We start from the raw sequence: 7,124 nt of genomic DNA on the forward strand, positions 1-7,124 counted from the left end.
AAAAAAGCCCCAAATATTTGATGTCATAATAAAAGTATTAATATTTATTTTCCTGTATGTAATATAGGATTTGAAACCTTTGCCTCAAAGATATACTCTGCTCAGAAGTTTCTCAAAAATTAGATGGGGGTTGTAGGTTTTCCCAAACGATTTTGCTCTTTTGTCTGATACATCTATTTTTTTTTATTTATTTATTTTTAATATTATAGAGTATACACTGTGTAGATAATTGTACATTCCTGTAAAACCACAGACGTGTAATGGAAGAAATGCATAGATAGTGTCATTCACATGGCATATGAATAGATAAAGTGATTTCTGAAGCTGATTCAGGCTACATATGATTTTAAATATAACTTGCTGAAGTTTAGATGTAACTTGGTATCATGTAATAGCACGTCTCTGAATGAGGCATTCTTCCTGTAAGATTTTTCTGTTGTACGTATATTAGTTTCCCTCCAGATTCACATAGGAATCCTACCTTGAAAATTCTGATTTACCACTAAGCATTTCTGTTGTTGTTATTTAGTGAAAGCTTCTTTTCTTTGTTTGTTGTCTAGCTTGTATTCAGGAAGAAGTTACAATCGTAAGATGGAATCCTGAAGTAAATATTACATCAAATCAAATACAAATAGAAATACAAATTAATCATCCCAGCTATGAGGGATTTTATAATACTCAATGACAGTGCAAATATTTTCACTTGTTACTAATGGAGTATTTAATAAAGTTTAAAGAGGACAAAATAGCAAATGCCTTTGGACATCACACAGCAGTCTAAGATTTAGAAGATCAATGACTTTACAGTTAATTCATTTCTTTTAATTATTAACAGTGCAAAATATACTTCTTACTATTTTCTAAGATATCCAAAAACATATTTAAATTTTCCCATTAAGTAGAAGTAGCTTTCTGAAGAGCAGTTAACTATTTTGGCAAAGTTAAATCAACACTAGTTTACTAATTGTCATCAAATAATACAAGGTTAAGTCTCTTTCAATTAGGGGCATTTCAAGACAAGTATATAACTAACATTGTAACTATTAAATGATCTCCTGCAATGCACTCATTGTTTTGTAGAGATAAGAAACTCCACTTGGACAAGCTCAGCACTTCTAAGACAAATCTCCCCGTGTGCTCCTGAGAATCCCTGCAAGAACTTTTACTTTTCCCATCTAACAAGAATGGGCAGCTAGTTCATTTTATAGGAGATAATAACTGGAAACAAATTAAGATATAAACTTTCCATGTTACAGTTAAACAACTTTTTTGATTGCTTCTGGATATCATGAATAGTACTAGAATTATTTTTCTAAGAAAAAAAGAAAAGGTAAACTCTTACTACTGTTTGAATATCTTACAGACGGACAGGCTGCAAAAAAAAATCTGTCAAAATACTCAGTGCAGTAGAAGAAGGTATATGGGTTTGGAAACATCTCTACTACAACTGCACGCAAGCTGCATATTTCTTTCTATCCTTGAATATCCTACCTGTAGAAATAGGGAAAAATCTCCCTGTCTCAGAAGATCGTTTTATAAAGCTCTCAAATATCTTTCTAAAGTCATAAGATTGCTAAGAACTGAAAATTACTTCTTTCTAGAAATCAAACCACTTCCTTGTTGCTCACTAAGGAATAGTTTCTGAAGTGTATAAAGTAACATTTTTAAAGTGTTTTGCACTGGTATATATTTGCACTTATGGGTCTTTTTATTTCTTTTGCTTCCATTTTTCTTGCCAAAAAAACCTTAGTTTATCTTAAAACATGTTAAAATGTAAACTCTATTCATATTATTATAATTTGTATTGAGAAGTATACACTATATATATATACATATATATATTCTGCTTGCTGGTTTGTTTTTTGTTTGTTTATTTGTTTGCATGCTTTTTATGTGTTCCAGCTTTTTTAGCAAGCAGAAATGTACCCTGAAAAAGAGTTTTCAGATAGCAAAGTCTCAATACATGTTAGGAATACATGTAAAAATTTTTTTCTAAGAAGGAAACAAACAAATAAAAAACTGATTTTTAAAGCAAAAAGAAATGCAACACCATTGTGTGCAATGTCAGAGTGAAAAGATTTATTAGTTGGCTATAAGCATGAATGAAAACATTCCTTTGAAACTGAAGCATTTATCTTCACAGGAATTTTTCCTGGACACTGAGGAGACTGAGCCTGCACATATAGAACTGAAAAGCAGTATATCTGACAGTTTAAAAGTTTTTAATTTAGGGACTAATCTAGTTGGTACTTACACTCATGAACTTGAGAGTTATATAGAATATTAACTTCCTAACTAACCCACCAGGGAAATGTGAAGGGTTTGTTACTAGTGTTAGAATATATTTCTGTTGGTTTCTTTTGAATAAGGAAACATTATTTATCAAGTCTGATTTAGTAGATTTAGCATAGATACTGTGAGGTGCCTCAGTGGTAACTATGGTCCTTTGGTAAACAATTAAGAAATAAAAGAACACTAGAAACAGTAATAATTATATCTCTCTAGAAAAAAATACTCCAAATCCTTGTTAATCTCTATGAGAACATGATTCTGGGCTTCCTGCTGTCAGTGCTATTATACTGGCGTTATTTTGTCACATTAGGGAAATTCAGTTCCCAGCTTCAGAGGATCAGTGTTACTACAAAAGACTCAAATACTCCAAGGTGAGTTAGAACAAGCAGTAATAATAAAGTTGGTCCTTCTTTGCAAAAGAAATATTAGATGTAACAAAATTTATATATGAATGATATCCTATTGAAAAGCCAAGTAGGAATCAGCACTGAAGATCAACACAAAAGTAAATGTAGAAGCTTAAAAGTAATGTACTAAATATTATATTAACTATACCATCATGTCAGGTTAACAGGGGCACTAATTTGAGCAAACTTTCTTGTAAAAAACAGACAAGAAGCATCAGGCAAGTGTGTTGGCTGATGAGAAAAAGACTAAGCTCTTGCAAGAAATTTCCAGTACATTTTACCCATTCAACTGTTCATCAAAAGATTTTAAATTCTATTGAGTTTTTAATAAAATTAAAATTGTCTTAAGAATTTTATACATTTGTATTAGTGAGAGTTTCAAACAAGCATGTAAGAATACAAATGTGAATATTTTTATAAGGGTTCTTTATTTAAATTGTTAAATACCATGTTGGAAAACCAATTGTCACTGTAACTAACACTTTGCAGTTACTAAGAAATAAAGCTGTAAGAGTTCTTCCTTCCTTTAATCACTACAATTATGATTTCAATTTAGTACACGTCAACAAAGAGTATTTTAATTTCTCTGCAGATAAAGGGACCGTGTATGATGTATAATGTGCATGGCATAAATGGAAGTCACAATCCATCCTTCATGACTTTCTGATATGGCTAAGACTCAGTATTGTATCTTAATCTGCCTATACTTCTGCGGCACAGTGAGCTGTGTGTTGCCCTTCTGTTGTGGAGTATGATGCATCCAAAAGATGTTTAACATGCACGGTCATCCACTCATAAAAGTGCTTCTATGTCAATTCTTTTGGAAAAACAAAACAAAACAAAACACAAACCACTTTATTTATAATTTATAGTGAAATGAGGGGTGCTTAATAGTGGATTTTTCTGGAATTAAAGCCCAACTCTCCACTCTCCTTCAAATGAGAGGATGTGCAAGTTCCCTGTTTGTTTATGAGGGATGCTCCGAAAGTAATGCTTCCTATCTTATTACATTGGTCCATGACATCAGAGGTGGATGTTGATGATATGGCAGAAGAGATTGAACCTTCCCAACAATATTTCATTACATTTTGTTGTTGGATGAGAGATAGCACTAGAAGGGGCAGTTTGACAAAATGGCATATAACATGGGAGTGCATATGAAGAAAAGCCATGGAATTTAATTCCTTCATGCAAAAAAAAATGGCACCCATTAACATTCATTAATGCTTGCTGAACATTTATGAAGACCAAACAGTGGATGTGTGTACAGTGAGGTGGTGGGTGGTGCATTTCAGCAGTAGCAACAGCAAATTGAAAGACAAGCCACATTCCAGTTTGGTCACACAGATTCATATGGATGTGTCAAGGCAGCTCTTGTTCATCACTAGCAAAAATGCATAGCTAGCAGTGGTGACCATGTTGAAAAATAATGTTTTGTAACTGAAAATTCGTTCTATCAAATGCTGTTGTGTATCTTTTGTAGTTTCCATACAAAAAATTAGAAGGCATTACTTTTGGAGTGACCTATGTATATGAATATTTTTGTCACCCAAATTGACATCACATCAAACTCTCTTTTTTCATTCAATGAATCTTTTGTCCTACCCCTTAGTCCAAGAAAGCCAGACAATACCATGTTATGATTGCTTGATTATTTCAGAGAAGGTCCAACATTTGTCAGCATGTTTGCTGACCAGGTGAAATTGTTTTTTTTTCACACTGCTTTTTTTCAGTGTGACATATTTTCACCTTTTTCCCTTTTTCACTCCAAGAAAAAGGCAATAAGTACAGTTAAGGTATTCCCTGGATTTTTTTCCCAGGACAAAATAAAGTAACAAAAATGCAATAAAAGTGCAATTATTAGACAAGCATTCATTTTGAGTGTACCTAATTCAGTATACTTTTTTGGTAACAAACTACCAAAATGTTTCTACTGAAGGAACAGTATTTTTTTTTTTAAAGACAAATAAAGATTTAGTTTCTTAGAGCAATTTGTCTCTTTCACACAGAGTATTCTCTATATCACAAAACACTGAAACTCGATGACAATGTGTAAGAAAATTATAACACAAATGCAGACTTTCAATAATGAAGTGCCAGAATTTCAGACGTAATTTTACAAATGTGAAATGCATGAGTTTGCAGCTTAGCAGGTGCAATCAAAATAATGTAGAAGTTAATAGTGGCCTCTATTGACTTGAGTGGTTCTCAGCTTAATCATCAGCCCTAAAACTAAAGGCATCTGATATCGATGTTACAGCTAAATTTAAGAGTGTCTGGATAACAGCACATTACATCTTAGAAATTAGTATCCCTTGCAAATTCCACTGTGTGCTGATTTCCAACAACATTTTTATTCTGCTTAGAAACCCACATCAATATCATCTCATGCTTGTTTGAGATACCTGCAGAGGGTGATTTTCTCTGTCACCGCTATTTACACCAGGTTTATAACATGGACTTTTCCATTAAGTGTCCAAATAAATAAATAAATAAATAAATAAAAATAAAAATTAAAAATTAATCAAATCTAAAGCTGGTTGTTTTTTGCTTTATTTTACCTTTGCTTCTAATGTCATTTGTATGGATTGATTGTCATTTATACTGAAGATTCTATAGATCTCTGTAAATTCCTTCCTATTCAACAGAAGTCTCTTGAGATTTAAGGCTTTAAATCAAGTTTTAAGAGGGTCTTAAAGAGAGGAAAGTTAGCACCTTTCAACCTCAGCTGTCTTTGAGAAATTTCCACCCCCAAAGAAAATTGGTAGCGAGAGACACCAGCTGAAATACTGCAAAACTGACAGTGAAAATGGCAGACTGTTGTGTCTAACACTGCTGATTCAGTTACAACAGATCAGATAAGTTCTACAACTTACTAGAAAAGATACATATGAATCAAACTGCATCCTCAATTTGTATTTGGCTTCCACACGCCTGCAGTGTCCATAGCACTGTAGGAGAGTTGTGATGCTCTGTTAAGTAAAAACAAGTACCAGTTTTATGCCATTTGTTCTCATTCCATGCTAATCAGCAACAAAGCATCCTACAGAGAACAAAATTATATCTTATTTCTTCCCTAAGAGTTAAAAAGATGTGAGAATTCCTGAGAAGTGCCTGATATATTTATATGTTTATATTTACTTATACTAGTATCAGAGTCTTCAAAGCATTGACTGGCAGAGTTTAAAATACTGCCATTATTTGTCAAACCCGATGTCAATAAATCAGAAACCTTCAACTGAAAACATGATCATCCTTAGAAGGCCTTTAATATCTACTAGAGTTAGGTCTTATCAGCGTATGATCTTGACCTGATCATGCATTAAACAGTACAATTCATCTCTGTCGCATGCAAAATCACACTCTGTTTTCCCAAAAATACCACAGATAAAAAATAATCACATATATAACAAGTCCTTAGGAGCCTTGAGCGCAGAGTGCAGCTGTACTCTAAAAACATGTTTGTAAATATGGCCAAAAAAAAAAAGAAAAAGCAATAATTATCTTCTGCCTACCAGCAAAAAGATGGATTTTGAGCTAGATTCACAGCAGTTCACCCCATTTTCAATAAGTGATAGAGCAAATTATACCTTCTACTAAATCTGAATGACAGGTGTTCTCCAAATTAAAGCCTCAGAGACATATATATGCCTATTTAGGTATACAAGTATACGTACATTTGAGAGGGGCTGTGTTGGTTAAGGATTAATAATTCAATTTGCAGCCATATTTTATAACTGAGATTATTCTATAAAAGCTCTGTTTTAAAATCCCTTAGGATACACACTCGGGTTCCTTGTTTTGGATTCATCACAGGTATTCTAGTTCCTCTCAGTTTACCCCTTTGAAGTACAATGAGAAATCTTTAGTAGGCACCTAAACAATTGGTTTACACAGTGTACTTGAATTTCCAAAAAGCATTAAAATTCCTATCACTAGTGTTTCCTTTTAACATTCAGCTGGAGATAAAGGAAAGGTCTCTTTTCATTTAATTTATTAAAAGAAAGGAAACATAGGATAGAATGATATGACTGCCTCTCTCTGTGGAAGAAAAAGAGTAGTTACCAGGAGGATTGCATATGAAACTACTCCCATCAAAATCTTTATAAATGACCTTGGAAAGGGAATGACTTGTGAATTGAAGATACAAATTAGTTGGGATCATTAATATATAAGCTAAGTGCAAAAAGCTGCAAAGGCTCTTGCAATACTGATTAGGCTAAGAAATAATACAGTGAAGTAGAAATTCAAAATAGGAAAGTGCATACACGAAAAAAACAATCTTAACACTTCATCTACACTGTTGGAATCTACTGACAGCAACTGAGGAAGACATCTTGTTGTCTGGATCCCTTTGAAAATTCAGAGCTCCATCCAGAGAAGGGAAAAAAAAAATTTTTTTCTACTGTATAAGCTATGCTATGT

The sequence above is a fragment of the Meleagris gallopavo genome, chromosome 3, assembly GCF_000146605.3.
Source record: "Meleagris gallopavo isolate NT-WF06-2002-E0010 breed Aviagen turkey brand Nicholas breeding stock chromosome 3, Turkey_5.1, whole genome shotgun sequence".
In the NCBI taxonomy this organism is placed as follows: domain Eukaryota; kingdom Metazoa; phylum Chordata; class Aves; order Galliformes; family Phasianidae; genus Meleagris; species Meleagris gallopavo.